The following is a 7062-nucleotide window of genomic DNA, read 5'->3' as shown; positions in this document are numbered from 1 at the left end:
GCGGACCTCCCCCCTCATTGCATCAACCCCGCAATGGCAGGTCTAGTCCCTTGTTTCCTATGTCCATGGAAAAAACCGAACCAACAAATTCGACAACAGCGCCTTTCTCGCGACATGTGGCCTAACTAGACCTTTGTCGCATCTAGGTAAAATATCTTTGCTCATAGATAATTTAAAACTTTTTCATTTTTATCCCTTTCAGCTGATCTTCTTAGTAGCCTAGTCGCAAGTACATTTAAAGGAAACTTCTGCTGGCATTTCAAACTGCGGAATCTGAGTAGCCTTAAACGAGCAGCACTGAAACAGCACTGGGCAGTACCGTTTGAGTGCGCTGTTCCAGTTATTTTTCATCGGCAGAGATATAATCAGCCACATTCATTGATGCATCACCCACACTCATTCTGTTCTCTTCGCATCAGCGATGAGTGATCCGAACTTTGGCATATTGAGCTACTGCGCTTGCCCGGCCCAGCGACCGTCATTGGTCGTTGTTGGCGTACGATTCAAACCGAATATAATTAACGATTATTGAAATTTAATATATACTTATTATAAATTGTACATTAATATTAGCAATATCTTAAATTGTCATTTATGAAAAAGTAAATAAATAAAAACGCCTATATTTTTTAATTCATTGTTCTTTTTGTAATTCCAAAAACTAACTTATATTTCACCAACTAATTTTTCAATGAATATATTTTTAAAATTTAATATAACATGTATGAATATTTGCATAATTTCATGTACACATTTCTATTTAAAAAAAATCATTATAGACAGATACCCGAAAATAACGTTTCAGGCTGAAAATAAACAAAAATTATCATTGCTGATAAAAAAAATTGAGCCAGTGTTTACTAATACCGAAAAAATTTGGCTTTTGTACCAAAATTTCGGTATAGATACGACTCGTTAAATAAAAATTTCTATTCTTCAAAAACCTTTCTTAATGAAATATAAATTCATCTTTTGAATTGAAAGAAAATGTGCTATTATTTCAAAAATATACTCGCTGGTATTTTTTCTAACCTTAAATTTCAAATTACGTAATTTCTGATATTAATGTACAATTAATAATAATGATGTTACTTAATTTCAGTAATTGTCAATTATATCCGGTTTGAATCGCGCTCTAAAAGCGACTAACGAGAGTCACTGCGCCAATCAGGTAGGCCCACCTTTGCATTGTTATGTATAGAAAAAATGCTAAAGTTCATTAAAAACATGATACTTTTTATGAATATAAAAGGAAGAAAAAAGTTTTCAGTAACAATAAGAGCAGCTGTGATGAGCAATAAAAAAATAATGAAAACATGTAATTTAATATCAGGAAAATTGAATATAAAGATGAGTATTTTGAAATCAGTTATACATTTATACATTTATATAATTTATATATAATTTATTTATAATCAGGGTCGGGACTTGAGCGGGAAACCGCGAAAGACCGAGAAGAAAAACGGTAAATTACCGGTAATTAAATTAATTATTACTTTATCCACAGTTGCAGGGCATATGAGAGAAAATAATTATCGTTTTTATTTTATTGAAAGGAGTTCGTAAAGAAATAAAATTTCCCTTCGGACAAAGAATTTTCAATATGAAAGGATAATTGAAAAAAAAATAAAAACTGGGCTTTAGAAGATAATAGTTTCAAAATCCCTGTTCCAAGTCAAAATTCGGCAGAAATTAAAAGTTCCTTCTTCCGAAATTAAAAAAAAAGAGAGTGCAAAAACGGTTAATGAAAAATTTGTAAATTTGACAATTTAAATGATAAGAAATTGTAGCCGAGTAAATTATTTATTGTGTTGAAAGTTTTTAAAAATTTACTAGTGCGAAGTAATTGGATTAAAATGTGTAGCTCCGGACTGTACGTCATACTATAACAGAAAATAGATCATTTTTCCACCCAAGAAATTAATTTTTAATGAAAATGATGAATCTTCAATTACAAAAATAATAATTTTCAACAGACGAGTTTGTTTTTCAACGAAGTAAATTTATTTCCAATCTAAAAGATTAATTTTAATCTAAAATGATGAATATTTAACTGAATGCTTGAATTTTCATTAAAAAAGAAGAATTTTTACATAAGGAAATTAACTTTCAAGAAAGAACTCATTTTCTACAAAAACATTCGATTTTCTACAAAAAAGTCGATATCTTAACAACATACGTGAATTGTCAATCAAACAAATGAATTTTCCATACAAAGACAAATTTTTATCCAAATTGTTGAACTTTGAATTAGAAAAGATCCATTTTCCACTCGAAATAGTTATATTTTCTACTGAAACAGTTAAATTTTTAAACACAAAATTATTTTTAATCAAACTAGTTATATACTAGTTATAAATACTAGTTCTACTTTAAAAATTACTTGAAGCGCTCTCTTTTTTCAATTTCGGAAAAAGAAACTGTTAAATTGTGACGAATTTTAAATTGGAACAGGGATTTTTAAACTCTTTTAATCTAAATTCCAGTTTCTATTTTTTTAAATTCCCGTTCCGTATCGGAAATTTCTTTTTCCGAAAGGAAATGGTATTTCCTTACCAAAACTCCCTGTCCTAAAATAAAAACAATAATTATTTTCACTCATATTCCCTGCAACTGTAGATGAAGTATTAATTACTTTTCTAAATTGACAAAAAATACTAAAATATTGAGAACTTGAATTTTGCGACGATCAGGAGTAAATTCCCGGTTTTTAATTCATTTTCTAGGTTTCCTCGGTTTCCCGTTAAAGTTGCCACTCATATATATCCGTGTATATCGTGTATATCAAAATATACATTTATATATAATTTATTTATAATTTATAAATAAATTATATATAAATGTATATTTTGATACATATTTTTCAGAGAGCGGGAATGTCTAGATGAATTAATAAAAAAAAGTATATTATAAGGCTACTTATTAATATTTAAATATTATTATTGCTATTATTATTAGTCAAGTAATATTAACAATCAATGTTTGAAATGTATAACAATCACAATTGTTTGTAAAATTAATTAATCACATTAGAAATATAAATAATAGATAGATATAAATAAAATTCAAACTGTTTTCAAAATACACACCTTTATATTCAATTTTGCTAATAATAAATTACATGTGTTCATGAATTTGTTTGGATTACTAATTACAGCTGCTCTTATTGATACTGAAATTTTTGTTCTTCCTTTTATATTTATAAAAAGTATCAAGTTTTTAATGAATTTTAGTATTTTTTATACATAACAATGCAAAGACAGGCCGACGTGATCAGAGCGCCATCTATGGAATTTATTTGAACTACGATACCCCTTTCGGATGCTAAAATCACAACTACAAAATACACATACATGGCCGATTCATGGGGCTGCATATAATGGTCCTATTGTATTCATCACGTACCGGACGGGCAGAGTTATTTACAATAGTTGAACGTCACCAACCCGACTCTCTTTTTAGAATTTTCTTCAAATTATTAACACTTTCGTTTGATTTATGAACTTTCTCATTATACCTATTTTATAATTATAAGCTATATAAACTAATATACGAATTTGGAGTTCAATTAAAAAATGTTGTCTGTTTTCCTGACGGATCGAAGGAACCGAAAGGAGCCTCTACAAAGTACCCTTAAAAGCCCCACTGAGCCCCTTTCGGTTTCTTCTTAAAAAGCTAAAAAAAACAGTATGTCCAAATTTTAAATGGTTGAAATTCGGATTCTACGTTAAAATTTGCATTAGAAACTCACGGAGTAATCGCAATCCTTTTCCTTGCAGCGTTAAAACTAAAAAAAATAAAATACCTGTCATTTACATGGTCCGAAGGCGCCTTCAAGTGCATCTTCTTTTAGTAGCAGTTAATAAGCGTTCCGTCGGTAGCCTTAAGAATTTTGTCTGGATGCTAGCGCCACGCAGTGAAAACCCCAGACAACAACGCTGCAATGCAAGTGAGAGAGAATTTTATTTTAAAACTTCGCGTGCAACATACTACTTGAGCTATTGTGGATGTGCTTGAAGTCACCTTCAGCAGAAGCTAATGACATTCTAAAAAATTTTTAACGCTGCAAGGAAAAGTATTATGATTACTCTGTGAGTTTCTAATGGAAAGTTTAACGTTGATTCCGAATTTCAATAATTTGAAAATTGTTCTTGCTGTTTTTTTTTGTTTTTTAAGAAGGAACCGAAAGGGGACTCAGTGGGGTCTTTAAGGGTACTTTATAGAGGCTCCTTCCGGTTCCTTCGGTCCGACAGGGTTGGCGTATCTCATTCCATTTACGAGATACGTTATATTCATTCTAATTTTAAACATTCAAAAAAGTAAGATATCTGGAATAATCAAAACCCGTGGATTCTGATTTTCTAACATTCTCAGAGATCATTTCAAAATTAGAAATTTTAATTTTTTTTAATTCCTTTCAGTTGGTCTACTTTGTAGCCTAGTTGCACGTATAAATGAAACTTCTGCTGGCATTTACAACGGGCATCTGAGTAGCTTTAAACGGGCAGCACTGGAACGGGACTCTGGGCACTGTCGGTGCAGTCCGTTTTCATCAGCAGGGAACACGAATTTGATCTCTTTATTAAGAATGCTCGGCGGATCACTTATGAACCGATGCCGACCGAGCGGTTAAAGGGGCCATCCATATACCACGTGGACAATTTTTCACCACTTTTTGACCCCGCCCCCCCCAACCCCACGCAGACAGCCGTGGAATATTGACCCCCCCCCCACAATCTGTCCATGTGGACGTATTTTATGGAAATATAGATGTTATTGGTATTCAAAGCACAATATAAAAATTCGAGTGTGCCTCGAGTATACCTTGTCTAATTTCAGTATATTTTTCACAGATTTAGGGGAACGAGTGTCCACGTGTATTCTAGCTCCCCAGTCCCCCCTCATGGACAAGCGTGGAATTTTGCCCCTCTACCTTAATTTGTCCACGTGGTATATAGATGGCCCCTAAGTGCTATTTGTTATGAATGTTTTTAAAACTGTGTAGGTTTTAGAACTTTACCGCCATAAAAATGAAGTTTCAATATTTTCTAAAAACTTTTATTTTGAAATTTCAATATTTTTAAACGATTTACCAGTTTCAATTTAAATTCAATCAAAATTCGGGAGCATTCAAGAGTTTGAAAGTGAAAAACTAAAAATGATTGATGTCTTCTGAAGGTCCATTCACAAAATACGTGATACATTTTTGAGTAACTTCTGACCCCCCTCCCCTGCGTGATACTTTCTCCATTGGTCTTAACATGGAGGATGATATTTCGACAGACCCCCACCCTCCCCTAAACGTATCACGTATTTTGTGAATGACCCCTAAATTGAAAAGTTCAACGGCATTTTAAATCAATATGGAATGCTTTCGTAATTTATTAATCACAAATATATTTTCGAATTGCATTTATGCTATCTTTGAGATTTTGAAAGAGGAATGGTTTTATTTGAGACATTGCCATATTTATTTTCCCTTTTTAAACGACTATTTTAAATCAAACAATTTTTAACCGGGTAAGAAGAGAAGAATAAAGAAAAACTAATCTTTTAAGATTTAAACGAAAGAGTAAGCATTAGTTTTTTTTTTTTGAATGTGCTGATTTTCTGTCGGGAGAAGTGTCCAAAGAAAGAATAGGTTTATCTTCAAAACCAATTCTTTTCTATTTCCTTAACAATTGACACTTTTAGTGTATTCCATGCAGGCGAACATATTTTTCACTCTTTTAATTCCGCTTAATTCGGTCAGTAGACAAACCTCTCATGGTTATTTTTAATTACATGCTTACATGCTGTATTTTCAATTAATTTGTTTTCTTCTGAACTGTCCACAAAATATGTGCATTTACGTAGTTTCTATTCCTCCGTGTGCAACATAAGTTTAGAAAGTTCAATTTTTTTGCCAAGGTTATTTTTAATTCCATACTTATATGCTTTATTTTCGATTATTTTAATTCCTTCTAATTTGTCCACAATATATGTGCACATGCATAGTTTCCATCCGTTTTTGTGGAATATAAGTTTGGAAATTAAAATTTTTTTTCTGCCATAAGGGCACGTGGTACTTAGGAAATTTTCGATTTTACCAGTTTTAGGTTCCCCCGGCTTGTTTTCTAGAATAATACATATTTTGTCTTACAAATTTGAGAAATGATAGCGAACATGCTAACGGACGTTCCCACACACTTTTTTGTGGGTTAACTCAAAGAAGTTTTGATTGAGCAAAATGTGATTAATTTGCGTGGCAATTAGGAAATAGTATCGATTTTTTCAGTGTAAGATTTCCCCGGCTTTTTCCGAGGATAAGAAATATTTTGCCTTCAAAATCTGGGAAATGATAGCGAACATGCTAACGGACGTCCCCACACACTTCTTTTGTGTCTTTTATACAATTTTTTTTTGATATTGCTAACAACGTGCGTTTATATTTCGAGGTTATGTGTGTTACAATTCACCCGAGCGTTACTTCCAAACTACACAATATTTTCGGCCGAAAACTTTGGACTTACAAATAAACATAGTAACTAATCTCCCGGAACTAACCTTGTTTGCAGGCAATCAGAAATGTTTATTTTATAAATAATTTCCAGATTATCGGAAAGGCAGAGATGAAAAACGACGTAACCTGAAATTAATGCATATCCCCTACCGAAAAGAATCTTTGAGTATATACTAAAAATTCTTTAGGTCAAAGAATCTCAAAGAAATTCTCCGCAGGCACTCAGATAGATATTTTTCAAGGTCCAGGAAGTTCGTTTAAATGGTCTGAAGGCTTTAAAATATCCTTTTCGCCATTGAAATAAGAATACGATCATAAATAACAAGCAGAGAGGCTATCTGAATAGAGTAGCCGACACTCAAGGGTCCTTTGTTAAGCTTTCGGATTAAAATTTAGAAGTAGACTTTTTAATTTCATAGTTAACAGCCTAAAACATAATAATTCGGAATCTATAGGTATCGATGACTTCAGATATCTAACTTTTTTTTAATGCTTAAAATTGGAATTAATAGAACGTTTCTCGTAAATGGAATGAGATACGCCAAAAAAGACAACATTTT

Source organism: Belonocnema kinseyi, chromosome 10, assembly GCF_010883055.1.
Source record: "Belonocnema kinseyi isolate 2016_QV_RU_SX_M_011 chromosome 10, B_treatae_v1, whole genome shotgun sequence".
NCBI lineage: Eukaryota > Metazoa > Arthropoda > Insecta > Hymenoptera > Cynipidae > Belonocnema > Belonocnema kinseyi.
Note: the sequence above shows the minus strand (reverse complement) of the source record.